This window comes from Nothoprocta perdicaria, unplaced genomic scaffold, assembly GCF_003342845.1.
Source record: "Nothoprocta perdicaria isolate Ctin4 unplaced genomic scaffold, notPer1 scaffold_10, whole genome shotgun sequence".
Taxonomy (NCBI): Eukaryota; Metazoa; Chordata; class Aves; order Tinamiformes; family Tinamidae; genus Nothoprocta; species Nothoprocta perdicaria.
In genome coordinates, this window is record NW_020454094.1 from 4,977,607 (window position 1) to 5,003,774 (window position 26,168).

The following is a 26,168-nucleotide window of genomic DNA, read 5'->3' on the forward strand; positions in this document are numbered from 1 at the left end:
TTATATCTGTGAAAGGCAGCTAGTTTTTTTCAATAATTATTTTATAGATATGGTAGATGTCAATGGCCACATAAAGAGATGAATTATTGGAGAATTCAGTCCAATATTTATGTTTTAGTTTGACAAGTATTACAAGTAGATCAAAAGAGAAAAGGAAAAAATTCACCCTTGCTGGATTGTCAAACTGCTCCATATAAGAAACTATTAAAGAGGTCACAAGGAAAATTGATCTAATAAAATCATAAATAATTTTGACTAAGCTGCTATAGGCAGGTCTAGATCATGATGTCTGAGTTGTACTGAACATCATGCTGGGTTTCACTGGAGCTCTTTTTAATTATTTTATAATGCAGCTCACTTCACAACTGAATAAATCTATGATTTCAGAACATCTCAGGCTAGAAAATTTGAAACTAGATTTCAATTGCATTTAAAACAGAAAGGGTGCACTGTATCTAGTACTGGAAGGCTTCACATATGAACGTCTTTCAAAAAAATCTGTAGCAACATTATTACCTGTTGGACAACCTGCAGTTTCCTAAGGATACCCAAATGATTGTACCAGGTAGAATGTTTGATTAAATGACTTCATTCTTTAGAACATCGCAAGTGATATATCCATGTCTTTGGCAAACCTTGGGATGTTTGAACCTGACAGTTCTGCTGCTCCATCACTGGCTTTTGGTAAATTTCCTAATTTACCAAAATTAGGAAATTTAGTTTAGGACTAAATTAGTTCCTAATTTAGTAACTGGAATATGTTGAAATTAGTTTAACAAAGAAAGCATGCAAAATCCTAAGTTATTAAGGTTTACTTAGCCTCCCTCTCCTGATTTCTTTGCTTATCATTCTAGACATCCCAATAACCAGCAAATATTATAAGAACTCTCATTATTTACAATTGCATGGAACCCAATAGAGCTGGAGACCTACTTAACCATTCTCTACCTTGCATCTGTCATCCTATGCGAGTCATGTGGAAGAAAACTTTAAATAAGAATTAAAATTCAAACTCACATTCAATTAATATTACTCATATTATTAATACTTGCCCGCACGGGACTTATCAGGAGATAATTGACCTTGTCAGTATTATGAGCCCTTTGCATTTCTGTAGGATCTTTAGCTCCCTTCAAACTTAATTATAGCTTGATAAAGCCAAAAAGAAGTTTATCTTCCCCCTTCCCTGTCTCAGCTACAGAACGTTAAAGAAAAAAAAAAAAAAAGAAAAGGGGGGCATGGGAGTAGTGAAAGGAATGGATCTTCTAAGTCATATAATCTGCTCAATTAATAAAGTGAATCTAACAGAGTTGCTCCCTGGGGCCTGACAAATGCACCTGTCGCAGTCACCAGACAACTGAGATACCRTACGTGTCCAGACACTTTCTTCCTCCCCCACTTTATATCTACTTTTTTAAAGACAAGACATCTCTAATTAGAGCTCATAGAGATGTGGGCTAAGCTACTTTTACATAAAACTCTGATTCACAGCAATATTTTTTTGATGTTCAGCTGAAAAAACAAGTGTATTTTTTTAATAAAAATGTATTAAATGTTACAAGTAAACACAAATATATAAATATATAAAAAGATCAATTTCATTTCCCCATCTGTTGGCTTTTTAACTACTATTTKCTACATCAGCCTTGAGCTGTCATTCCAGCAGATTTAAGACTCACGTGATTGGAACATTGATAAGGAGGTGATGCAGGTTCTCGTGTCTGCGCAAACTGGTGGCTGTGTCCTGGTGATTAGAGAAGAGATGAAAACATTCAGTTGTCCTGCTGTCATTGACGTATTCACCCCTAGACACAGAGGCTAACTTCATCTCCTTGAAGATCCTCTTAAACAGTCAACAGAGGTCTTGAGTGGTACATACAGGATGAAGAAAGCCTTCTGCCCTTTGGATTTCACATTGTGTGACCAGCAGCAGAACTATTTAACCCTCTGTGTGGTACTGTTTACCAAAATGTAAATGGCCTAGAGTAATCTCATAAAATACTGACTTACATGTGACCTTTGTAATACTTCTCTGAGCAGAAATCAGAGCCGTAAGGAGAGGATTTTGCAAATGAGATGTTAGCATATATATATATATATATTTAAAAAAATAGGATATTAATGGAGATGAGAAAAGTTTACTCTAAGTCTTAAGTTTTATCTTATTGAGTCCTACAAAACAGTTTCCTCTGTAAAATTGTTACCATGGATTTGGATTTGCTTTATACATCTTGTCAGGAATGCTTTATTGCAAGTGTGGCATTTGGCTCCCTGTACCCCGTACTCAGTGCTGATTATTTTCAGTGCCACCAACTGTTCTTTTTCTTCTTCATTTCCCTTCTTGTAGTGCAATAGGCAGGAAAGCACTTTTGCTTTTGGATTGAGGGAAGGATGAAGTTTCTCTCTCTTTCCTATTGCTTGAACTTCCTATCTGTATCTTGCACTCCAGAGATGTCTGCAGTTTTGCTTGTTCCTTTAGCAACATGGGATAACAGTTTCAAAAGGAATTTCCTGGGTAGTTCAGATGAGTTTATCCTAATCTTCTTTCTAGAAAAGTATTAGGAGGAATTCTTTATGGATTCATCGCATTGTTCAGAGGCAGACTATGCTGTAAGTTTTYAGATGTGCCTCAGTTCACCTTTGAGGTAACTTCTTTTGGTAGAAGTTTTTATAGAATCTAAGTGGCCTAATCAAGTACCTTAACTAGCAAGGGAAAATTGGAGAGATATTTCTCAAAATACYTAAGCTATCTGAAAGGACTGTTGCCTAGCGAAATTTTTCTACACACATAAGTTAGAAATTATAAAAGACTGCAAGACCTTTCAATTCTCCCAAAAGTTTAATAAAGAATTAATGTCCACCARGTTCAGCACAACTCTTTTCATGCATATTAGACATTCTTACACACATACTTTGATGAGTCAACTTCTGCAAAGTAGATTGTTCTTTTGATTTCAAGTTTTCTACTAAAATGACTTAATTGCCATACATAACACAATGTTTATTTAATTCAAATAATTCTTACACCCCAAAGATCCTAGCACTTCTGCTTTAAGGTAGCAAGATTAGGGCATGAAGCTCAAGATACATTTTCTTATGTTCATACTAGAGCACAGATTAAACATAAAGAATGGATTTTTTTTTGAAGTCATCAAAAACAGAACCTGTTCCAGGTGTAATGAGCTTATAAACATCAGATAAAGTAAAAATATAAAGTACCTTCAAATTCAAAAGTATTATTACCTATTCCCTTCTCCGACTCTGTCCCATGAAATTTGTATCACTTTCTTTTTCTATATTCTGCTTTCAAAATTGCTTTTCTTACAGGGATGAACTACTCTGAGCATATAAACTAAAGGGTTTGAATGAATATGTCAGAAATACTTGTACTCTCTGAAGACCCGTGGTTACAATACCTCACAATAAGACAAAATACACCAAGTATATACTAAATATCTGACTTCATGTGTCCTGAGGCAATTACTTTGCTAAGGAAAACTGTAATAGCCTTCCAAACAGTACAGTAGTCGTTTGATCATGTTCCAAGGATAAACATTCCTGAACACAGTCGCATCAGAGCTTGCTCCTGAGCGAGGATGCTGAAGATTCTAAATCAACTCCATCTAATCTGAGTAGCAAAGGAACTTTCATGGTTCTAGAGATGGAATTGGCTTTTGTATCACCATCATATCCCAAAACGATGGTTATTCAGGCTTTATCACAATATAAATGAAAACTGGAGACTGCTTTGATGAAAAAAGCCCAAGTTTAAATGTAAAGTATCAATATATGTATACTTACTGCATTGCTGAATAATCAGGAAGATGAGTACAAGGCAAACTTTCTATATATCTTTGTGTGTCTACTTTCCTTCTCAGTCTCTATTATCCTTGAAATATAAATTTATACCTTCAGAGCATAATGTAGCTTGAGGTACTGTGAAGTCTAGAATACTGCAGCAATTCTTCTGTGCTTTGTGGGGAAAGAATTTAGCATTTAAGGAGCTGATATGGGTTGCAAGAGGTTTTTGTTTGTTTGTTTGTTTGTTTTTTAATTAATTTTCCTGTCAGACTTTGGCCAATTCACTTCAATTTGTTGCTTAAAATTCAAAATTCAAAGAATGACATTACACCTCCTTAAAGCAGCCATAGAAGGGCTGATGTCTGGGTTCTTTCATGGCAGAATAGCAGAGGCACTCTGGAAGGTTAAATGGTAAATTGAAGAAGCATCATTAATAAGCCCCCACAAATTAACAAGTAACCCATAAGTCAATACTTGTGTGTCATCAATACCAAAATCACTGTGCATTATCCTTTCTTGTGCTGAGCCCTGCTGATAAAGGCAGGATCTGTTAAAAGTTATTTAGTGCTATTCATTATGGAAGCCATACAGAGCTCCTGCTTGTCAGCAGAGGTTTCAAGAATCAGTCTGAAGACTTTGGTAAAAATATAAAAAAATTTGACAGTTTAATAGAAGGAGGAAAGAAAGAACGTTTTTCTACACTTCAGTGGGAACTTTAAGAAACCAGTTTGGTTTTCAATAGTGTCCCCGTGAATAGAAGCCCGATGGTCTTTAAACCAGCATTTCCCCCACCATTTTAGTCTTGAAAGCCATTACTGTGATGGAACTGCAAGGAGAAGAGATAGGGATGGCAGGATACAGGCAGCACACAAAGGAGAAAGAAGAAATCCTTTAAACGGGGAATGAAACACACTGTTTGACAGCTAGAAAAGGGGGGAGTGTCTGGAAGGTAAAAGGGCAGGCTCCATAGGGGTAAGCAGACATAATGGAGTGCAGAGTAACAGGATGTGAAGGGGTTATAATGATCATGGTCGCAGAGTGTGTAATTTGCAGTGAATAATTGATCCAGTACCTTTATCTTTTTTTTTTCCTTCAATTGTTTCTCAGCAAGACAACCACAATTTTCTTGCATCTGTTTGTTCCATTTTTATGATTCACTGAGTGACTTTTGCAATTGAAGTTTGATCCGCATATAGAACACAAATTCATTATGAGTATCAAACACCAAAAATCCTAGTTCAGTTTTGATGGAACACATAAATCACATGGTAGTTTGTATACTCTCTAATTAGTGACTGTAACTCTAACAATCGCTGTGACATTTCTCAGAATTACATATTTGGAATATAAGCTTCATGAATATTCCTTTAAAATGGACTTTCTCTCCAGATGCTTATGACAGTAATCTCATTGGAAGGAATATTATGGCAATTTTTGACATTCTAGGGACTTAAAATTCCATGGAGACTAGTCAATATGAGACTAGCCTAAATTCCAGAATACATCATTTTTCTCCCCATACAAGAGTATCTAATATGAACTTCAATAAATCAAATAGCTATCTTTGCCTCTGTTTGTCTCTCACAGTAAAGACTTTGGTCTGTGTCTGTAAGTTACTCTGCAGATTTGTCAGATATAGGAGATGAACTTAAAATATCTCCAAACCAGAAAGACCCAGCTGTATGCCTTTTGCTTGTGATGGAAACAGTGGGGCAGAAGGGAGAAAGCAAATGTTCAATAAGTATGTAAATATTAGGGGATGTTAGGGAGCAAGTCTTAGTGATCAGTGCACTTGGTCAATATTTCTAATAGAAAAGCAGCTTCAATTTCACAACAGTGGTCTCTGTCCAAAATAACCAAACGAACAAAAATCCCACAAAATTCCATAAGCTAGAGTTCGTTTTAATAAGATCCAGAGCCAGGATAGGAGAACATGATTAAACACACACAATGGGCATTGTTCAGAAATTGAGACTAAACAGAGCACAAGAGGAATGACAGTTAAACTGCAGAAACATTGCACAGTCTAAATTGAAAAGTTGACATTTAGAGACCATCCACTCCTTACTCCAAAAAGGTCCATTTTTGAAGCCTTGTCCTGTAGCTTTGAACATCTTCAAAGCTGGTGATTCCACACTTTTTCCAAACAACTTTTTCCAAAGTCTGACTACTCTAGACACTGAAGTGAGACTGAGAAGCCTGTAATTTCTTAACTCAATCTCAGTTCCTGCCTTTCCTGGAAGTAGGTTTGATGTTTGCCTTTTTTCAGTCTTCAGGATCMTTTCCCAGTCATCATGACCTTTTAAAATGACAGAGAATGGCCTTATAAGGATGTTATTCAGATCCTTCAGTACCTGCAGATGRGTCGCATCTAATTCCATGGATTTGTATATGTGATGTTTTCCTTAGTGTTCCCTAACTTGATTTTTGTAGTATGGAGTACTACACTCCTACAGACACTGCTATTCCCTATGTTTATAGGCATCTAGTTTAGAAAGCAAACCACACTATTAAAAAAGGAAGTAAAGAAAATACTGAGTACTTTGCCTTCTTCCACGCCCTTGCCACTAGGTCTCTGATCTCATTCTCTGGTGGACACTCTTTTTTCCTTGTTTTTTTGCTGCTCCTACCAATTTCAATTCCAGATGAATTTCAGCTGCCCTAATTTCATCACTGCATCTCTGTGCAACATTTCAACTCTCCTCCCGAGTAACCTATCATGGCTTTCACCGTCTACATCCTGATTCTTTTTTGTTTTTGAACTCAACTCAGTAAACCAAGCTGTGCTCTTGCCATACTTGCTCAATGTCCTGCAGATCGAAATAGATTTTCTTGCAATTCAATTTTGCCCTTGAAAAAAATCAAACAGCTATCCCAGGCCCCTTTGCCCTTCAGGGCACAAAATCCCACAAATGGTACCTTGGAAGGAGAAGAAAAAAAAAAAAAAAAAAAAAGTCTGCTTTCCTTAAGAGTCATTCATTATTCTGCTACTTGCCTTCCTCATTTCCCTCAGGATCTTTAACTCCATTGTTTTATCTCAATAAAAGTTATACACAAACATGGAAATGAGATTTGAGACTATGTACAGCACAGGCCACATGACCTTGCTCAGAAGGAGAAAACTTTGGAAATTAAGTACACCCTTAACCCTAGTAAAAATTCTACAATATTTGCTGTCAGATTTTGATGAATATTATGTTCACCAACCAAATAAGTCCATAACACTAACTTATTGGTGTTATTATTTTTAACTTRAACTGAAGAAATAAATATTTATCATACATAGCTTAAAACTTTTGGCATCCAAAAGTAACTCAGAAGGTATTTGTGATTACTTCATTAAAAATTCCATTATTTCTTCATTATAATTTTACCATTTACAGGAGAGCATGCAGAAATGAACAGATCTAGTTCTAGTGAGCAGTCATTGAACTGTACACCAAAAGGCAGATATGACAAGTCTCACCTTAGGGAAGTGAGACTCAKATCTAACTACCTCCTGTTTCACTCTTTCCTCCTGAAGAGGTGTGCATTTCATTCATCTTCAACACAGCATCATGGCCTTTCTGATGGGCTATGATCATCACATGCCAGATATGTCTGAACAGCTGATTCTCATGATCATGAGCTGATTACTCTCATATATAAGTTCCTTCCCTCAGCACATGTCATATGAACCTTTTCTTTCTTATCACACTGTAGGTCAAAAGGCACATCTCCTTCCAGCCTGAAATCCAGGTGAGTCTGCTATAAACCACTCAGCTTTTCCTAAGTCTTTGCACCTTCTGAGGAAGTGCCCATTGGCTCACAACCTGGACTTCTTCAGAAGACTCCTTTTTATGTCTTCTGATGAGTGAGTTGTATGCTCCTCTTGCTCTAGGACAAGCAGCTGCTAACAGGATATATAGGACGGATGCATTTGAGCTGTGTACATCTGCTGCAGTGACTGAGGGAACTCTGTGCAAACAGGTGAACAATTTCTRTTTTAAAGTAGAGCCAGACTGACTGAAAATAGAGACCTGATTTTCCAGGGAATAAGCCACAGGAAGCAATATTAATGGGAAGAAGAAAAAAATGGTTGCTATATATGTAATTGTGCAGTAGAGAGAAGTGGTGAAACTACTTCTGCTAAACTTAAAATGATCATAAAGTTCTGAGAAAGCTTTATTTTTCATGAAATTTTTAAGATTTGCAGCTGCTCTGGAATACATTTTTCATCTTTCACAAATTATGTTGTGGGGAAAAAAGTGAAACAAAGTTAAAATTGATTTCAAACTCCATTTTCTTTTCTCTGTAAGACCACACAGAAGTGATGACAGCACAACCCTCCTTTCAGTGGAAACTTGGATAATCTGAATATCATACTCTATGTACTGTCCTCATCAGTATGCTGAAAGAAAAGTTAGCAAGCCTCCCAAGAAGATGTAGAGGGTAAGTGACATACTCACAAGGCAGTGATTCACCTCTAAGAATAGGAGGTGACCACAGTTTAACTGTCAAGTTGCAGAATGCAAGCTGTGGTTTTGGACGCTCAGTTACTTTGCAAATTCTGTGAGGTTTAAAAGGGATAAAATCTTACATAAGCTTTTCCCAGAACCATGGGTTTCCATCCGCTTGGATGCAGCCCTGTGCCACATGCTCTAGGTGACCCTGCATGTGCAGGGGGGTTGGACTAGATGACCTCTGAGGACCCTTACAACCTTAAATATCCTATTAAGAGAAACACAGAAGTAAGAGATGGTAAGCATGGTTCTAGGACCATGATACCAAACCGAATATCCCTGGAGAAAGGCCAGGAATTCAGTTATTGTTAGCTAAAGACTGACAGATTTAAATGGAGGGCTACTGAAACTTCCAACATTGAATATGTATCTATCAAACTAATTGTTCTGGTTGTCAACTAAGGACTCCAGCTTGACCCTGAAATATTATTGAAGTAATACAARGACTATTAAAGTAATACAAAGTTATACAAAGATTCTGGGTTATGAAGGCAGTCTAATGACTTAACAGAGCAGTTCACCAGCTGTCTTTTTAAATGCTGATACAGCTAGCTATTAGAGGGCTGCAAACTCAGCTGCAGAAAGGATAACTTCAGAGGAAGTCAAGATTGAATTATGAAACAATTTATATAATAGCTAAAAGTCATACTTTTTTTCCCCAAATAGTCTTTATACTAAAGATTCATTTTAATATGAACAGGGAACTACATTTTGTTCCWCACTATGCTGTAAAGGAAATAATGTTCCTTTCCTTTACTCTGAGCTTGCCTAATCTGCAATATATATACTTCAAAACAAAAATAAACAARCAAAAAATACTGRATTTAAACTGGTAGAGGATATATCCAAACAAATCTSTTCCGCTTTATAATTGTGTTTGGCCCAGTCTTGTAGATGGCCAGAAGTCCATACCACCCACAGGACTACTAAATTTTTTGAGGAAGTGTTGTGTGACTTAGCTTTATATTCAATGTACTCGCACACAAATGTGATTTTCAAAACACAGATGAATAAATATACTCTAGTGAATATTCCTCTCCTTTTTCAGAGAATGATAAAAATGGGAGGAAACATTTGAGATCATAAAGTCCTTTGCTATAGTGAACAGCATGTAAAATGAACTTCATCACTTTCCATATTAAAATAAATTAGTATTTTTTGCTCCCAGGTCTCTGGTTATAGGCTTGTACAGAACATCATTTCTCTAATGGGAAAGAAAAYTCTTCCAATTTCTATCTCAAATCTATTTCCAGCACTTTATGCCCATTTGCTTATGTGCAAACATTGCCCGTTAGCTTAAAYAGGCCTCTTCTCTCTCTGCTGTTCCCCTTACCACTTCCCTGATGTTGGTTTGTGATGGACAGCAATCAAATTCTCTAATATCCCTTTCATTTTGAAAGTTTCAGCAAGCCAAGCTTTCCAGTTTGCTGGAAAGTTGCTCCATAGCCTTGATCATGCAAGTAGTCCCTTTCTGTATTTGTTCCACTTTGAGTTTTCTATCTGGGATTTGATAGTTCATTTCTATTAAAACTTTACATGGYATTGGCAAATATGCGTACATTTTTTTCTTTTTATACTATAAGGGAAAAACAATCTTGAGGATTTTAAAATAATCTATTAGCTGTATACTTGATCCTTCTTGTCTCTGTGGCATTTTAGAACTTTAGGGATAAAGATTTTTTTGTTATGGAAGCTTTTTAATTTGCTGTAAGGTGTATACCTATTATATGCTGCTTATGATGCATGCAAGGACACATGTAATGCTTATTCTAAAGACCTTCATGAACTAACATTGATTATATAGTTGTGTATAAATTCAGGATGAAAATCTGATGACTGAGCAATCCTGAGTCTCTCCCATCCTTAAACCACCTWCATTCAGTACCAGTGAATTCCCAGAGTCACAGAAAAGCCTGATCAAATAAATGTGGTATAGGCAAGCCTATGGCTTCTCAACCTCACACATGCATGGATAGGACAGTGTTCTCTTAGCGAGCAAGCACCGAGCAGGAGCTCCCGACAAGTTGAACAGTGTTATATCAAGAGAGAAACATTACTGTCAAGAAATTACAACCTCAGCATTGACATAAATGTTGACAGCACCATTCCCACTGATAGTGATATCAGAGAAGATTATGATTCACACAGGACTGCCCGAAGAGTGATGATTTAGATGAAATACTCCCAAATAAGAAAAAATTCTGAAAGGAAAACTGCAGATGACAAGGATTTTATCAGGCCACTACTGAGATGGATCACACTTTCTCTTCTGTTCTCAAAAGCCTCCTGTCTGCAGAGATAAACTAACCATAATGAAATCTCTTTTCCCACCTGTTCCCCACTTGATGGCAGCAAGAAGCACGATAGTAGGGCATGATAAATCCTAGGTGGTGATTGAGGGTGCATAATTGCAAAGAATGTCATGTCTTTCTGATGGGTTTCTACAAAGCCTTGAGACACTTAGGGCCAAATCTATTCATGATGCAACTTGAATGAAGCAAGTGAAATGGCAGGAGGAATTACCATAGCCCATCATTTCCAAATGCAGAAAGGAACAAGAATATAAAGCAATTARACTAAAGAAGATCACAGATTATGGCAAAAGGACCATAAATGACATTTGGGTCAATCTATATGACCTTATTGTGCATTCATTCACTAGCTCATCTTATTTATTTTTGAGTGTCTAATGGTGCTGATAAAAGCAGGCTGGAACAGGCTACGCATGTTCATTTGAAAGGCGTTTTGAGCAGATAGAATAAACTTTTGGAGCTGTTCGGTATTGTAGGATAGGACAAATTTCCAGTCAATAAGAAGGCAAGAAAGCATTAGTTCACATTTCCTTCGAGCCTGAGGAATCCCAAAGTGTTTTAGCAGATAATCTTTTCAACTAATATTTCTATTTTGCCTGGGAAAAATCTTTTTCCACTAGAAAAATCTCATCTGATAAGAATCTAAACCTTTGCTGATAGGTATGATTTAACCAAAAAGGGCAAAATAGTATCCAACCATATTTTTACAGTACCAAAGACTTTCACTTATTATGCGTATATTAGAGTAATCTATTTTGGGTCATTGAAAGGATGGAAAAAGTAGAATTTATTTCAAGAAGACTAAAGCCAATTATTTGAATAAAACAAACTCATGTTTATTTACATCACTTTTTACTCTAGATTTGATAAGAAATAGCAACATTTAGTAGTTTTCATTCTAGTTAAGAATGGCTACATCAAATAATCATTTCTTTGTTACAGAATATAAGTTCTAAGTTTCCTTTTTTTTTTTTTTTCACTATTCTTTCCTTTTTCCCAGGTATTTGCAACTCTCACTTACCCTCTTCCCTAGATAAAAACAACACAAAAAACTTTCTAGTCCATATAAGGAGTAAATAAACAGGGATCACTATAGCTTGTAATTTCAGAGGAGAAATGAAAGAAATGTTTAACAGGATGCAAAAATGATGCATAATAATTTAAATGAGGGTGAGAAGAATATTGAGCTGAAACAAAATGGCAAGATATAGTAATAGTAGCAGTTATAGTGACAGTGCTATTGTAGTCAGAGAATGTAAATTAGTCAACTTACATCACTTATCAGTACAGTGACGTAAACTCTACCTCTACCCCTTAAAAAAAAACACAGAATAATTTAAAAACCTAAACAGAGTTATACAGAAAACATAGTTGATATCTGGGGAAAAAAAATAAGGTCTGATGATAGCAGCCTAGCAGACTAGAATCTAGCCAGGGAGACCAGACCCAATGARCATTATTTCAATGGTAATAAAAATAATGTAAAGCACCAGGTACCAACTGATGTATGAAAGTCCCATTTTGAAGGCAAACTTAGCCAATTGTCACTGTTGTACATCTCCTTCAGGGTCAAAGCAGAAGATAACACGCTTGCACAAGATCAACAGTATCCCTGCATTAAGAGAGCACTTCATCATCAGGAGGAGGGAGGTGATACTTCTCCTTACTCAGTGCTGGTGCTGTATATAGTGCTGGGCACACCAGAGGGAGACATGGATATACTGGAGCAAGTCCAGCATAAGGCAATAAAGATGATTAAGGGAATAAAGCATCTCTCTGACATGGAATTGAGATAACATGGACTAGCTAACCTGGACAAGAAAAATCTCAGGATGATCTTATCCATATTTATGAATACCTGATTGGAGGATGTAAAGAAGATGGAGCCAAACTTCTCATGGTGACCACTACAGCACAAGAGGCAATGGACAAATGTGAATTGATAAGAGCAATGTGTACAGTATACAATTGAAAAATGCTTTCACAGCATGCATTTCATGATATCTGGGCATATGTAATGCCCTATAAAGACCTTTTCTTGTTGAGAGAAAATGTACCTGACACTGAACAGTAAAATTCATAATATGGTGATACCAGGAAAGGAAATATGGACTACTGGCTTTATAGATTTCTAGACTAATGAATGTTACTATTGCAAAATATATATTTTTTTTTTTCTGGAAACATTAATAGGGGAATTTCCTAAATTTCTTTCAGAAGTGGAAACATATGAGGYTTAAGAGATCAATTTCAACAGGAAAAAATAATGAAAAAGGAAGGAAAAAAGGGGAACAGAAAGTAGAAAGGTGGTTACTTTGTATCCCTATAATGCTTTATTGTCAAAGATGGTGGCAAGTCACAGGTTTTATCCCAAGTTTACAAAGCTCCAGGCTAGTCAGGCTCGCTCTAAGCTTTCCTCAGTCTGCCTAAAACTTTTTTTCTTTTTTTACTGTAACAATTTCCCTAATTGATCAGAGTTCTGTGGCTAATCTATTTTATCTTTGTATGATACAACAATAGTTTTACAGAGGTAACAGAAATAAGCAGCTATTCTATGTGGAATGAAATATTTATGACCCTAACACAATGATAAAGCATGGAGAAATATAGTTGTTGCCTGACAGGAGATGTCTTGAGAAGTGAAGACATGTGATGCAGTAGAAAGGAATAAAGCACTGCTTGATTGATGAAGCTCCTGCTGGCACTGGCTATAAACTCACCAAAAGTTGGTTAAATAAACACAGACTTAGAGCTAGACAAAAGAGGTTTAGATGCTAAGAAAAAAAAAATAGATCTAACATAGAAAAACCACTATATATTACAAATTCAGGTATAATTTTGAACTGCAGACCAACAAAGAAAGAGCTTTTTATATGCTAGCAAATGCAAAGATTACCTTAGTTAGTTTCTTCTCCTTCACTCTAGGATCTAACAACCTCCTACCACTGAAAGACTCCACATAATAACTAATAACTTGTCATGACACTCCCTGCTGCCACCAGGACAAGGAAAGAATAAACCTTGGTACCCACAGGAACAAGAAAAGGACTAGCATCACAGCAGGAAAAGGGCTAGAAATTCAAAAGAGTGTGTTTAACCATTTCAGCTGCTTTTTATTTATTTATTTTTTTTAATGTTGGTAATATTTGGATTTGGACACACGATGGTTCTTGGATTAGCCTCACAGCAAACCCTATCATATATTCATACAGATATATAAGGTGTTTCTCCTTTATCTGTAAATAAGATGTCAAGTGCAACAGAAGAAGGATTTAAAAGGAAAAAAAAGTAGAAAAGAAAGAGGAAAACTACAGTATTTATAGTAAGCAAAACAAACTTATTTTCTTCACAGATGAGCAAAATGATAAAAGCATTAGCTGCAACTTTCTTTTAATGGACAAAAAGAAAAATCCTGCTAGAAAGAAGTGCATGGAAATATTCAGCTTCATCTACATGTCTTATTGAAACAGTTGTCAGTCCTGGAAAGATTTGAAAAGCCTTTGCCTTAGTCATTTTTTTTTTCTTCATTCTCTTGGTTGAATAGTGACAACTCCCAACCCCTCTGAACTGCGCAGGCTTGGTCTTTAGAATACTGCCTACACAGCAGAGAAACGAAAATTGCGCTTTTGCTATTTTCTTATTATTTGTTTGCACAGCAGAGAATTGTGTGCTGGAATTTATCGCTGATACAGAAAGAAGTACAAATGACCTGTAGTAGTGGGCTGTTCTTTCAGACCTCCGAAGGCTCTTGGCATTGAGCTACAAATATACAAAAGCCTCTGTAAGGTTATTCCTGCTGTTTTTCACCACTGGGCTCTGAGGCAGCAATGCTGCAATGTAAAGATAAACAAAACAAAATAAAGAAGGGAGAAGATTTCATTTGGTGTAAATTAACTTTGGTAGAGCTCTGTTTACGCTGTCAGGAGATCAGTTCCAAGAAGTCTACAGAGCTGACCTTACGTTCTCCTCTAGGCAAACATTGCATTGACTTTGCTGATAATCTATTTCCAGCTGTCTTCATTTTATTTCAAGTCTTGCAATAATTAGAGGTTTTTATTTGTTTGTCTTTTTAAGCTCCAATTCTTGGAGTAAAGTGATTACAGAAAAAAAAAAAAAAAATCAGTTTTATCTATTGACTGAAGCATTATAGTACAGGGAATGCTCTGTGATCATAACGACAAAGTGATGATTAAAATCTCCAAAACTCTGTGAAACCAAAAAAGAAAACACAATCTAAAATGCATATAAAAATAATGAAGCAGGAAAAATGGGTGCAGGAAACATTAGAGATTTCTTAAGCCAACTCCATTTTTAGGGACACAGCTATGCTTTATGGAAAGAGTTATGAAGTCATTACCAGAATTTAATGGTAGGAATGTCAGATACTCTGTAGTGTTATAATGTCATTCATTTCAGCAGATCTATAGAGATAATGTGAAAGACAAAAAGTAAAGCTATGTCAAGGGTTTTTTATTCTGAGAAGATGAACTGTAATTGAATCATACCTCTTTTCCAGCAGTGGCTTGCATTCTGCGCATGTATTTACATGCAGGCATACAGATACTGGATGCATGATTCCTATGTGTGACTGTCATTCATCAGACTAACTTTTCATTCCTATTATAGTATATAAAACTCCTCAGGGGTGAGTGCTGCTGACTTCAAATCGTATCTTCCTTTCAAACCCGTACACATTTGAATTTTAAATAAAAAAGAATAAAGGATTCACTAATACATATGTGGGGGGGAACTACACTACACCTCTTCCATGCTCTGGCAGAAGCAAAAAAAGTACCATATTTACTTATCTTGTTCAATTTTTAATTCCAAACAAACACATACTTTCTCATCATGAGACTGGAGCAACAGCTGTTTTGTTTAGGTGTAAGCAACTGGCTAGATTGATCCAGAGGAGAGGAAATAAAAGGAATATAGTGATTAAAAAGGAAAATAAACAAATTTCAATCTATTTCTATCTGCATGGATTAAAATAAAAATAGTAAAACAACTTTTTTTTTTATTATTTTAAAATTCCTCTCCTGAATTCATTTAGAGTGAATTTTGTAAATACTGGACTGGAATAAAGACTGGAATTTATATAGTAAGAAATATGTGGGTAGCTGAACGCAGAGCATCTCTTTGCTGATTTCCATGAGCTGGGAATCTTAAAGTATATGATCATTTTTTCCTCTGAATATTTTCAAATTCAAGTACTTTTTAATATTCATTCATGGGAGCCTTAACTCTCACACAATGGAGTTCTGTCTATCTAGAAGTTCATGTGTGCGCAATAGTTTAAAAATTTCCAGGCCCTATTTGCAGATCTCTCTCCCTTAGCTTTTGAAAGTAAACTTAGTTGTAGCTCAGTTTAACCATGCATAAAATAGTTATAAATGGACTTATTTCTCACAGGGCTTGCARAAGTTACTTCTTATATTTTTTCTCTTTCTCACTTTTATTATTCTTTCACTCATACTTTATGTTTTTCTATATGACTTGTAACTAGCTGTCTGAGCAAAATCCATCCACTATTGAAGAAGCCAACAGTAAAATTCCTTCTGCTTCTCTATTTTATATATAACTTTAATATCTATGGAAAAGACACTATTTTGGTTAAGATTCTGATCTATGCCAGCCAACTTCAGGCATCTAAAAGTTAGAGTAACATATGACAGTCAACATGGCTCCTTTGCTGGTTAAAAACACTTCTGGAGGAGGGCCTATTCCCTCCAAAGAAAGATAACCAAGTATCGTGGAATGAATTTCCCTCAGGAKGTACTTATTTTTCTCCATTGACTACAGATGGAGTCCAGGCAACTAGCTTAGATGAGATGCCTATTTTTCAGACTGATAGTTAGTTGAAGTGAATGGGAAGAATTCATCTCACTTAGGTTAAAACATCTAAGCTAGACATCTCAGTATGAACTAGTCATCCTAGACTCCTTTTCTAAGTAAAGGAAAGAAATAAGTACTTTTGCTTATTCCTTAGGGCAGTTCATTTCATTCTCTAATGGCTGTTTAAGAAAGACCCAATGACTTCAGCATTCCAAAATTCCATCTCCTCTTGTTTTATGAAGTTATGGTCACAGAACTGAAGGGAGTACCTGCACTAATTCATGCTAATTCTGTGGGTTCTGAAAACTAGAACCAGACTCTTGAACTTAACCCTGTATTCTTAATTTTGTGTATAGAAAGGAACTGTTTATTGTAAGTCTCTTTCCTCTGTCAGAAGGATTGTTTTATTTGACACCCAGGGCTGTTCATTTAATATGTTTTCATTCATGCAATTACCACTTAGAAGTACGAAGTGCTATTAAAAATAACTGTTTTGCATCCATCAAGGGATCTGCAATGACCAGAACCCAAACCTGGACAAACTTGGACTCAGGTCTTACTCTAGTAAGGTAAATGCTTCCTGCCATAATGTTCACCATTGTTGTTATTTATTGATTCAATCTAATGAGGTTTTGTTTGTTTATTTTTTATTTTTTTTTCTTGTTTTAGTTGAGCCCTTGTTAAAGCTGAGAAGTGGTGTTGGGTTCTGCTGAAATTACTCTCTATTGCTATCAGTCTCTGTAGGTATTACTGAAAGTATCTTTGGTGGGACTACACRCCACAACAGCTGCGCAAAAATTGAAAAAATGGTCGGTTTTTGATGACAAGAAAGTAAAGAAAATCTCTGGATTGAATGGGAGAATTACTTACAAACTATGTATACATACGATTCTGGAGCTATTCTAAGATGAAACAACAATTTTCATGAATAACAGTATAAAATTTCTTGTAGAAATTCAGCATGTAAATTCATCCACACTGTATATGTACATGAGAAATGAGAACTACGTCTAAGAACTGTCCTTCATAAGTTTAAAATGAAGGATAATTTATGACTCCATTTTAGGATAAATTTTCTAAATCTCTGGTGTTATTTCCATATGTTTTAATACCCAAGCATTACTACTACTGTATCTGAAACACCGAGACTCTTTTTAATTCCCAAATAGAGTTATGACTATTCATACTATATAATACCTTTCATTAAGTTATTGTCATAGTGCTGTAATATTCTTATTTCAGAGGATATTCAGATTGATTTCCAAGGGAAGGATATGAATTTATCCCAGGTTGTCTCTCTGAACCCTATATAATACCACCAAAGCATGCTGTGGTAGTATTATATAACAGTTACTGTGTGATATATTTGTATTGTTCTTATGTCCTTAAGAAAGGGATAAAAAGAAAAAATAACATTGGTAAAGAGTAAAAAAAATTAAGAATCTGCTCTGCTTATCAGCCATATCACCTATATTTTCTGCCAAGTGATTTTTACCTCAACAGAGTAATGAATATATCCCTCTCAATTCTGTCTTCTGGKAAAAACCTTTTCTGCCCCCAAATGAAGAATGTCAGTGAGTTAACTTATTGTTTACACACATTAATAGTGTTGGCATTAGGATGTGAGGAGTTTTGTTTGTTTTGCTTTTTATTTTCATTTTGCTCGAATGAATGCCCTCTGGATCTACAGTGAATTGTTTCTGCTGTGCTGTGTGTAATCTTTCTATTTAGCAAATCCATTCTGTGTTTAATGCTCTATACGTTTCAGCATCAATGGGTCACTGCTGAGACAAGCGAAACCAGCACTTGGATTTTCCATCACCTCTGTTAACAACTTCAGGTAAAACTGACTTCAGTTATATGGGATTTGGATCATAAGAAGTTCTATGGGATCTAGGGGAGCAAACGATGCTTATACTACTATTACAGAACTGAAAATCTGGAGATTTCTTATGGTTAGGTTTTGTCTCCTATTATACCCAGTCATGAGGTAGGCTGCTTTAATTTCAGTTTGAAAAGTCCTAATTGAAAAAAAGACTCAAAGTTATAATTTGCAAAGATGATTACCCTGAGGTTACTTACTGAAATCCAGCATCTATCAATATCAATGAAGCCCCTCTTCACAGATAGACAGAGGTGAGTTCCTCTAGAGGAGAACCAAGGAAACTCAGCAACCCTTCACTGAAGAAGAGTTGGYAGTCATGGCTATTTTTCACAGTCTGAAGGCCAGAAAGGAACATTTTAGTCTGTGGATAAACCGTTCCAGAGAACAAATGCAGCACTTTTTGTCATCACTAAACACACTTGTAATAATAACTTATATTCAGTGGAGCTCACTGTATACCCTCATTTGTATCCAGTAGCTGATATTCTAACACAGCCACCACTTCTAAATATTTCTTTTTCTGATATGAGAACTTAACAATTGAGACTGTGCAGGTGGCTGAGTCTAAGTTGAGTAAATTTTACATTTAATAATTTTGCTTTTCTTTTCTCATGACTGTTCAGTTCTCCCTCATTTTGTCTGGTTTTCATTTTATATTGAAAGATATTACAATATTAAAAAGGAAAAAATACCCAATTTATGAACTAAACAGAAAAGTTGGTTATTCTGGTGAAAAAAATCTTATTATGAGAAAAAGAGCAACTGCAAAAATAATTACAAAAATGATCCTTTCAATAAGAAATCTTTGCATATAGTTCTCCCCATAGTCTCAAAATCTGCTCCATCTAGTTTAGACCTCAAAAAAAGGTTAATATTCTAGAGAGGGCACCATCCCCTCCTATATATACTAAATGTCTTAATAAAAGAAAGCAAGTCTACATATAAACCTTAGCCTATACATGCCTTTAGAGCTCTCTCTMTATATATGTGCTACCAACATAAATATTGGTTATATTTTACAGTGGGGGAAAAGAAATATTTGATCCACCAAGACTTCCACATTCTTTTATACAGAGCTGCTTCCTATCCATATTTTAACATTTGTTTTTGCAATTGGTTTCCCCAGTGTAGAAATGATAAATTTCAGCATTTTAAAGTAACCTTCAGGAATACTCGAGTCTTCATCTGGCATTACAGATGCAGAGTCTTCCATTTGCTTTTGTTGTGCTTCATGAGGCTTCTGTCAGCCWATTTCTTGGCCCTGATAATGCACTTCTGAAGGGCAGCCTTATCCTCRTTGAAATGACTGCTCACCTCAATCTGGAAGCCACAACGAACTTGTTGAAGTTACATTCCACCCCACCACTCCATTGGTGAAGACAGGGACTTTCTTTGAATGATTTTATAGCACATCCTCCTTAAAACCATGCCCAGACACTTTAAAAAATAGGAAGAGTTTGGGCACAACCAGCACAGCTTTACTAAGGGTGAAATACGCTTGTGAAACCTGATTGTTTTCTATAATAAAATGGCTATTCTGTGGATGAAGGGAGAACAATGCACATCATTTACCTTGATTTTAGGAAAGCTCTCATTATGATTTTCCAGAGCATTACAGTAGCCAACTGTGGAAGAATTGGACTGGATAAGGGACTAAAGGGTGGATATAAACCAGACATCTGAGCTTAAACATGATCAATGATACAAAGTCTGACTATCAGTTACTAGTTGTGCTCCTCAAGATCAATATTCACCAGTGCAGTTCTCCCTGTAGGTAACCTTCATTAAGGACRTGCTGAACTCATCAACCAAGATAGCCATCTCCTTTTCTGTCGGTCAATGCTCAGTCTGTGTGGGCTGAATAAGGTCCTCAGTTTGAACTGGGTTATTCCAGGACATTAGAAAAACGTTGCTCAGCATTATGAAATTCCTAGCAGTCCATTCTTTCAGTTTGTTGAGATGTTCCTTCTGCATTAGCTGTCAGCTAGACTTTAAATAGCTCTACCAAACCATCAGGTATCCACTCCTCCCTTGAATTTCATGTCATCAATACAGTTGCTAAAAGTCATTCTGAYGATCTATCAGGCAGCTAATAAAGATGTTAAGCAGTATTGGATCTAGTATTAACTCCTAAGAAGTTGCACTAAGCAGCCACCAGTCAGATCCCAAATCAGTGACACCACTCGGAGTCTGATATTCCAGGCAGCTTGCCACCCACTGCCAGGGAGCAGCAAGAGCCAGGGGTCAAATGCAACAGCAAGACAGGCAAGACAGTGACTTCCCTGACAAGGGTACAGTCCCACATTACTCAAATAAGAAAAGAAGAGGAGGTCCAGAGCTTCATGTTCAACAACAACAGCCACCTGTAGTGATTCTCAAACAAGCATATTTTGATGAGACAATTCCCAGTAGAGGAGGAAGGAAAGGTTACAGACTCTGTTGGTGCACTCAGGACCGTACTGTACCTATCTGGTAGTCCACTCATCCATCCATATTTCCACAATTTGGATGCAAAGATGTTGCAGGAAATGTGTTGAAAATCTTGTTGAAGTTAACATAAAATGCTATCACCTGGCCTATCACAGAAGGCAGTTAGACTTCAATCTGTTACAGCTCTCAGACCATAGGGCCATAGCATAACTTCACCATCAATGAAATGCATACCTTTTGCTGGGAATTCTATACATACCAGAGAGCAAACTGCTCCATGAATAAGCATGCATATTGCAAGTGGTGAACTCTAGACAGTGAGCATCTTGATCCCTCAAAAGGAATGAGCTCAACACACTAGTGAGTACAGGTGCCTACAACAAGAAGTATTGATGCAGAGCATATTCAAACTTCCAGCTTACTTAACCACTAAGGCAAGTGAACCTTTTTTCCCCTCAGTCTTCACAGGACAGAGTCAAAGGCTTCAACAGATAGGCAACATGAATGTGAAGTCCAACCTTAGCACTGCACGGGGCTTTAAATGTTCCTTCTGCATTAGCTGTCAGCTAGACTTTATTGATAGCTGCAAGTATTGAGACCATCATGACTTCTGGCATTAGAATAGTGGGACCACAGCCATTTTAGCATCCTTGTTGATCTTTTGCCATAAATAACTATTTCATTCATGCTTCAATTTAATCTCATGCTTCATTCTTTAACAAATACATTTGCTTGTTCTTAAACCTCTTTAAAAGTTACTTGCTGATTTTTCTGAATGTATGTATCCAGATAATCACTGAATAATGTAATGAGATAAAAGAAAGCAAATAGGACATTTGTAACTCTTTGCCAATACAGCAAAAGGAAAATAGAGTATAGAGAGCATAATCTGAAAAAGAAAAAAGCAGGCAATTAGAGTTAYATATTCTGAAATGTTTGTGCATCCTTTTGGAGACAAAGCATGTATGTAAGTATGTGCATACTTACAAAACATMTACAAATGCAAACATACATATGAAGGTAGAAACAATGAATTTCCATTTAAGAGAAAAACATTCAAGAATTCAAGCCCAGACTAAAAAAAAAAATTAGAGGCCTTTTAAAGAGGCTTTTCAGAAGCTCCGGAGCTTTTGAAAGCTGGGTTTARTAGACAGTAATTTCCAATTTCTTAGATAATATGTAGGACCATACTACTGATTAGCCTTCAAAAGATGCTCTCCTTAGAAAAAATATGTGTTTAATTTCTTTAATAGTTAATATTAGGTCCCTAATTTTCTGTTTTTCACAATCAGTACCTCTTGGTTAATTGTGACCTGGCCTCAGTATTTATTTTTGAATGCTGAGAATAAGCAGGGGTAGGTCCTGTTAAAAAAAAAAAAAACACAAAAACAACAACAAAACAAACAAACAAACAAACAAAAAAAACAGAAGAGCCTCATATTTGGGGAATTGGTTTCTCCAGTGGTGAAAAGTTATATCATTTTAATTCCTACATTTTTAAAGTGATGCCTGGGGTTTTTAATCTTGACTCTCCCTTTGACATTAATGGGACTCATGTTGCTGAAATGAGCCCAATGCTTTGATAATTGAAAGGGATCATATATGATAGAATCATGGGTATTTGAAAGGTAAAATACCTGTTTCTCTAAGAGATCCTGCCAGTTTTTCTTTTAATTCTGGAAATGAAGGTATTTACACTTCACTTATTAATGTATTGTTCAGCCCATCTATTAATGAGTCAGAATAACCACCTGCATCCCTTTKGCTGGAAGATTGTTGCACAAAATAAATAGGCTTTGTCAAGTGAAAGTGCCTTTTCCTAATCTCATTCCATCACTTGCTATTCTTTTTGTGACCCATAAGTATGACCCATGTATTTTACACCATTCTGGATATTTTCAGAACATTACCCTGCTTCCCCTTAGGCCCTGTTAGTTGATTTATATGGATTCAATTGTTTTAATCTACTGACTTTATAACTCAAGCCTTAAAGTCCCCATGGGCATTTTGGCTATTTCTTTTCCCCTGAACTCTCTAGGCTCTTGGGGTTCTTTTATAGACACAACAAGAAAAATCTTTTAACTCTGCCTGCTACAGAGGAATCCATTAGAAATGCTAGGTGGAGTAAGACGGTGTCACAGAGGGGATCTAAAGAGATCATGTTGGGGCATGGAGAAGTATTTATTCCTTCTTTGTAGGAAGAGCAGGTAATCCATGGGAGGAGAGCGCATATGCTTCCTCCAAAGAATATTTTTTCCCCCAGGAACAGTTCAGAAAGGGACATCAAATTTTTTGGATATAAAAAAGTTTCTGTCCCCTTCARAGTCCATTACTGTTTACTAAAAAAGGATGTAACCGAGAAACAAGGTCTTTTAACTAAAAAATTACCTGTGTTGTTTGTTTTATCAGTTCACTCTGTTCTTACCCCATTTAATGTAAGGGCACAACAATTTCTCATCAGTAACACAAAACATCATTACACCTATTTACTCTCCCTATTCATCCTCAGAAATAATTTTGTACATATTTAAGTGAGAAGAAGGAAGACAAATGAAGATAATACACACTTTTATGATATGTACAAGGCAAAACAAAGGCAATTTACTGCAGTAACGTTTCTACTGTTCACACTGTAGAAAACACAAAAGGAACTTAAGAGAACAAAAAAAATGATCAAAACTTGAGCATGCATTTTTAAAGCATAGCAAACCTATCTAAGGAATTTAATTGGGTAAAATAACCAGTAAAAGTATAGTTGAGGTTGCCACTAACAAATCATTTAAACTTCAAAATTAAAACTTTCACTCTTAACTTTCATTTTTTTTTTTCCTGCACCCCATGTAGGTTGCTGCTTTATCCTGTTTTCATCAAAAGGCCACAGTAATATCTGAAATATCCTGACAGYTTGTGGAAACTCAAATGGAGACATCTTGTGTGACAATATGTTGAGAGTTGTTATGCATTTATCCTAGTTAATTATTAAGCAGTCCAACAGTCCTATGAGACTTAAAAACATTCAGAGCATTGTGAAAATTTTCCTGATGCCTTAGGAGTAGAAACTGAGAAATAAGGACTTTTACCATCATATCATCTTAAGCATCACTCTTTACGGTCAAGCTCCCTCTTGCCATTTTCCCATGAAATTTGATGGCTGAGCATTGACCAACATTTATCAATAGGCATTTTCATTTAGAAGTACTATGAATTGCCTAAGATGAAAACTTYATTACCTCTTTTACAATAAAAAGGTAGATTCCAGCTTTTGGTATATTATCTGAAACAGAGAGCTCTACACACCTTGAACTTCTGCATGGACAGAAATGCAGAAATTCACAATTCTAAGTATTTCCWTTATCTAATTCTAATCAATACTCCAATCAGCATGCAAGTGCTTGTGGATCACTCAAGTAATTCATATCACTTTCTTTTCATTAGTCAGCCAATGGAAATACTTTTCTCTCATTCACTGAGAAGTGACTTAGGTGTTCTTTGCAACCAAGTTAACAGACAAAGTGCATATTATGTTTGTATCCCCAAGTAGGATGCTACAACAATTCATGTAGATTTTAGCCTAAGTAACTGGGTACAGCCAGACGAGAGGATAGATATGGAATTCTGGTTAGAATCAAGCCATTCTGATTTCAAGTTCTCCGTTACTTCACCATCAAGAGCAAGATGGCTCTRGTACTCCAATGTGAGAACCTCAACGTGCACAATACTTCTACAGCAACCTCAATGCAATATTTTTTCGGAGGTGTTGAGGCTTGTACATTAAATATGGGGCTGTGAACACCTCCAGTACTGAAGCTTTAGCTCAGAAAAATAATAGTGTTAAAACATCAAGCTCTTTCTCCTGAGTTTTCATGGTCTATTTCTCCGCTTGCAGCAAAATTGAAAAAAAAATGTATTTACTTCTTAAATGTTTACCTAATACAATATGAAGTGATGACCTAAGTGATCTTTACAGCCCATAGACCATAAAAAATATGAATGAGCTCTCTTTATTTCTTCAGAGCCAATGACTGCAGCAAACTATATTTATCCTGCTCTTACACCAAGAATAACGTTTGTACAATTACTATCTTTCCCAGATGTCAGTTTTTGACTTAACTTCAATCTTTCCTCCTTCTGCCAGTATTAATGTCTTTCRCTTTGAAGTTATTAGATAATGTCTTCTTACATTTATTCCTAGAAAAGTGCACAAGACCTAGATTATACTCACAGGAAATACAGTATTCCTCTGCCTGTTAGAACATCCCATCTGCGCAGTAACCCAAAGGGACGATAGACAAACACAACAATGAGCRCTCACTTCAGGCCAAACTCATAGATGTAAAGGAGAAAACATCCCTTTTGAGCCGCACAGTGGCTCTTTCTGCAGTGTAATCTCAGTTCCATATTTAATGCTGGTGATGAAATGTGAACATAGAGAATCCACCTGTGGGCTCAAGGTCTGTCTCCCCTACTCAAGAAGCTGACTTCTTTACAGACCCATAATGTCTCAACCAATATTTCAAATGTAACAGTATTTTCTCTTTTACATACTGCTTGCTCTGTCCCATCTGACACAACCTAACATTTTCTTCCACATTCTTATGCTGCATCCACCTTATAAAGCCTAAGTTCTCCAAGAATCTATAGTGTATTTCACAACACAAGAGTCAAATCGSTTTACCTTTTGAGAGGCTGATGGTTCAGAGATGCGAGAGCTCAACATGCTCTCACCAGGTTTAATATTCCATACAGAGAGTGTAGTGTTTAATATCAGGCAATACTACCTAAGTTTAGCAGAGGGATTTAGCAATATACTGAAAACACAAGTTTAAGCTGCACTAAAGGAAGATATAGCCATTGCAATATACAGTCCAATAACAATAAAAAAGTGTGATTCTCATTACTGGTCTCTACAATATGCTTACCTTCATCATACTGAGAAGAAACTTGTGGATTGATGCTAGCTCAAGTCCACTATTTTCTTCAAAATCCTTTTTGCTAGATGTCTACTTTTCATACCCTGCCACAAGCTGCACTCTACATACACATCCTCTGCACTGGTCTGTCTGRTTCCAAAAGACGTTAATGCTCTTCTGAGGAGCCCAGGAAGATATATTTACCCAACTGGAGGATCCACATAACACAAAACAAAGAAAAGTACTTGTAATATAGCTTTCAAGCCAAACTGAATGCTTCTTGACATGTTTTTTATACCCTTGTGGGTGGAAGAGCAGGAGGTGGAGCACTACTCTCACACAGATGCATTGATTTTGGGGTGAGGGGAAAGGAAGGAGAAATGTAGAAACTGGGAGAAGGTGCTTAAGGTAAGCCTTGGAATGGAGGAGGAAAGGTGTTTCCCTAAATAGTTAAATAGCTCTGTTTTTGTTGTTCTTTTTTTTTCTTTTATTG

General features: G+C 36.2%; 1 long non-coding RNA gene across 1 annotated transcript; it reads right to left on the minus strand.

Moving 5' to 3' along the window:
* Positions 1-5,689: 5,689 nt before the first annotated feature.
* Positions 5,690-25,762, minus strand: LOC112948056. The gene is made up of 2 exons (XR_003249528.1): positions 25,685-25,762; positions 5,690-6,100 (listed from the first exon to the last, which is right to left on the minus strand). It is a non-coding gene; the product is annotated as an uncharacterized LOC112948056 (long non-coding RNA).
* Positions 25,763-26,168: the final 406 nt, after the last annotated feature.